The sequence below is a fragment of the Lemur catta genome, chromosome 2 (assembly GCF_020740605.2).
Source record: "Lemur catta isolate mLemCat1 chromosome 2, mLemCat1.pri, whole genome shotgun sequence".
Lineage (NCBI taxonomy): Eukaryota > Metazoa > Chordata > Mammalia > Primates > Lemuridae > Lemur > Lemur catta.
Genome location: NC_059129.1, coordinates 76,346,023 through 76,350,120, shown reverse-complemented (window position 1 = coordinate 76,350,120; position 4,098 = coordinate 76,346,023). Strand labels below are relative to the sequence as shown.

The window sequence follows — 4,098 nt, the reverse complement described above, 5'->3', positions numbered from 1 at the left end:
CTGTGTCATGGCATCCATGTTTCTACCCAATGGAAGATGTGGTACATTATTTTTTGGATTTCTACCATACTGTAATTCCCCCATTGAGTCCCTATGGCTATATAGCTCTCTCTGCCTATATGCCCCGTCTCATAAGACAGAGCTGATTGAACATAAATGCATAATTAATGCAGCTAGACCAATGAGATTCTCTCCCCTGTGGGCTAGGATTGAGACACAGACACTGTAGCTGAAGGTATATAATGCCAGAACTTGAATTGTGGCCAAACAAAATTCTATTCTGGTAAAGAGAAATAAAATAGATATACGGAGGTGAGAGACCAACCTAGTTGAAACTAAAGAGGGTAGCTGTTTATGTTTTATGTCCTTCCTAAAGCTTAATATACATTCTGCCTTAGGTTTCTATGAGAGATCAGTGTACATTCATAATAACTTCTCTTTTACTTAAGTTGATTTGAGTAGATTTCAGTTATTTGCAGCCAAAATAGTTGTAAAGACAAAAGAAATTAATACGAGAAATGAAATTTTAATTAACAGATCCACATTTAAAAAAAAAAAAACATAAAACTGAATGAATTAGAGTCCAGGCTGAGGGGCAATGATGATTCCACGATCAAGAAAATAGGAAACCAGCCATTCTATTTAGCAACAAAATAGTCTGACTATGGTTAACCCTGGCTATTCAAACCATATTTCTACAAAAAGAATGTCATGGTGAATTTAAATATATCAGAGTATGCATATTACAAGTTGTGAAATATACAACAGAGGCAGATTTAAGACACAAATTTTCTATAGACAGAAAATAATTTTTTTATAGACAGAAAAGATAGCACCTTAAGACTGCTCTATTCTCACTCAAGAAATTATGTGACTTGCCAAAATGCGGCCTCTAAATTATTTTAATGATCACATATGTCCAACTTAGACTGATGTCCTTATTGGAAAAAAATATATAACATATTAACATTTGTAATAGGAATATGTTAGAAGAAGGTTAAAAAAGAATCATTATCATTGGGGCATCTTCATGAGCCAGAGTATGGCCTCTTACTGTGTGCCATACCACAGCTCCAACCCAACACATAAGCAAATGTCTTAAAAGCCCAAATTGTATTTCACAACTTGAGAGTAATATACATGAGTAGATAAAGTAAATGTGCCTGTTGGCCATTGTTTTCCTTCTAGGCCTTAAGACTAAAGCCATTAAGACATAAAAATGGGATCAGAAAGAATCCCAGGAAGAGATAATTGATAAGAATAATAAACTCAGCTCCGATAGTTCAACTAAGCAAATCCATGGAGCACCATGATGCAACAAGTACTCTGGCTTAGTTGACTGAAAATAGAGCTCCCTAAAACCAAACAATATCAACAAAAATGCCACCAAAGTCTACAAGAATGTTAACATCAAAAATAAGACCAAAAAATAAAAGAAAAATGAATACTCTTAACCTAATCTACAGAACATAAATGACTCAAACCAATATAGGAAAATCAACACCAAGGTTTTTTCTAGATATGACTACAAAGGATATTGGCAAAGCCAGAGTGGATTCCTACAGACTACGGACAGCATCTTTGTGAGAACCCTCCCCAGTCATACCTTCAGGGTGGCTCTGAAGAATGTCAGATAAAGAAGTCATACTGGTGGGCAGAACACCTGAGGCAGCTAGAATTGTTAACGATGGAACTCACTCCACTTCCCAGGAAATGAATCAACAGACTGAACAGTCTATGACATTAACTGGTCAGCCTGTCTTCCTCAGATTACAGCATGCTTTCCCTTGAATCTCAAAGGTATCTCAGAGGAATAAAATTTTGATATCACCAATGTGATAAGATATAAAGCAAAGACATATTAAATAAACTATATTATGTATTCAGTTCTATTTTATCTCTGACAATGTCAAAATTTTACACTTTTGTCAAGATACATGCTAAAAACAGAGAAACATTATGATTGCTATCTCATGGAGAGAAGGATCAATACCCCCTCATGTTGGTCCTCCACCAATCATTCTAGCCACACTACAGCTTTGACTTTCTCATAGCAAAACATGGGCCACAGGAGGTTTCAAAACACAAAAGGGCAGAGGCAGCAAAATATAGAGTAATGAGGGTAGAGAAACAGTCAGAACGTTGGTGCCTCACAGACAGCAAAGCTATTCCTAGGGTATGAGTAATCAAGAGCAAGCATTTTGCAGAGAAGTAAAAGCTCCTTGGTAAGTCAGTAATAAAAACTCGAATTCAAATGAAGCTGAGCAAAGGCTGATGATTGTCACCAACTACATTATGAAAAAAATGAAAGTGTAGTTTTGGCTGCTGAAAATTCATAATTGTAGAAAGTAAATTAAACAAGTTAATAGTCCAGGTCTGCTATACATAGTTCTTGTTGCATAGAAGATTTTTTTATTGTTTTATAAAATACTAACTTTAACAATCCCTCCATATATTCATCAAAGTTCTGATCCTTGTAGAACAGAAAATAGTGAGCAAATAAATTTGGATTTTAACAAGACTTGTCTGGTGACCAACAAATCATTTGAAAATATAAAACTTTCATTAAAAATGGATTTTTGCTTAGGTAAATATGCACAATATCATTGTTCTGGGTTTTCTAGTCAATGAGACAAAGAAAGGTTTATCAGATATATTAAGATGTAAATACTGAAAAGGAGGAGACAATGTTATTTGTAGAAAATGCTGCTGCAAGAACTGACTGACAAAACATTTCAGGTGTTCAGTTTGTCAATATGGTAAAAACATTATGCAATCTATTTCAGGAACTAATCTGAGCTCAAAAAATGACTTGAAATAACCAGAGATGTGAGCAAATATTTGTGGGAAGAATGTTTATAATAGATTTATTTCTCTGGTAAGAAAAAAAATAGGATGCTCATTTTGGCAGTACATACACAGACAGTCTCCAACTTACAATGGTTGGACTTATGGTTTTTTGACTTTATGATGCCAGAAAAGTGATACACAATCAGTAGAAACTGTACTTCCTTCACCATGCTGGGCAGCAGCAGCCAGCCACAGCACCCAGTCAGATACATGTTTTCAATACAATACTTTCAACTTACAATGGGTTTATCAGAAAGTAACCCCAGTGTAAGTCAAGGAGCACTGTGCCAAAATTGGAACAATACAAAGAAGATTAGCATGGCCCCTGGACAAGGATGACACATAAATTTGTAAAGCATTCTATATGTTTCAACCCAAAGAGTTTACCTAAGATACACAATAATCAAATTATCAAAAATCAAAGACAAAGAAAAACTTTTGAGAACAAGAGATAAGAAATACATTGCATACAAAGGTGTCTCAGTACAACTATCAGTGGATTTCTTAGCAGAAACCCTGTAGGCTGGGGGAGAGTGGGATGATACAGTCAAAATGTTGAAGGAAAAAACCTTCCAACTAAGAGTACTTTACCCAGCAAGTCAGTCTTTTAGAAATGAGAGAGAAATAAAAACCTTTCCAGATAAACCAAAGCAAAAGGAGCTCATCACCACTAGGCCTGCCTTACAGGAATTGCTAAAGGGAATTTTGTTTCTTTAAGCTGAAACAAAAGGCTCCTAATTAATAACATAAAACTTACAAAAGCACAAAACCCAATGGTATAAGTAATACAAAGCAAAATTAAGAATACTCTAGGATTGTAATAATGGTATGTAAAGTTATTTTATCCCTAGTACAAGGGTTAAAAACAAAAAAATTATTAATAATAACCATTGCTAAAATAAATTGTCAAGGGATACCTATCATAAAATGATGTAAGTTTAAACATCAAAAATGTAAAATGGGGGGAGAATAAAAGTAGAAAGTTGTTGTATGAAATTATAGTTGTTATCTGCTTAAAATAGATTATTATAAATGTAAGAAGTTCTGTGTAAGATTCATTGTAACCAATCATCAAAAATCTATAGGAGATGCAAAACAAAAATAAAAATGATTTGAAGCATACCACTCCAGAAAACCATCAAACCACAAAGGAAGATAGCAAGAAAGGAAGAAGTACTTATCAAACAACCAGAGACAAAATTGCAGTAGTAAATCCTTACTTGTCAGTAAATACCATAAATGTAAACA

At 34.3% G+C, this 4,098-nt stretch overlaps 1 non-coding gene across 1 annotated transcript; it reads left to right on the top strand.

Annotated features, from left to right (window-relative positions):
• The first annotated feature begins 3,116 nt into the window (after positions 1-3,116).
• LOC123633670 lies at positions 3,117-3,220 on the top strand. The gene has a single exon (XR_006733696.1). It is a non-coding gene; the product is annotated as a U6 spliceosomal RNA (small nuclear RNA).
• The last annotated feature ends 878 nt before the right edge of the window (positions 3,221-4,098 follow it).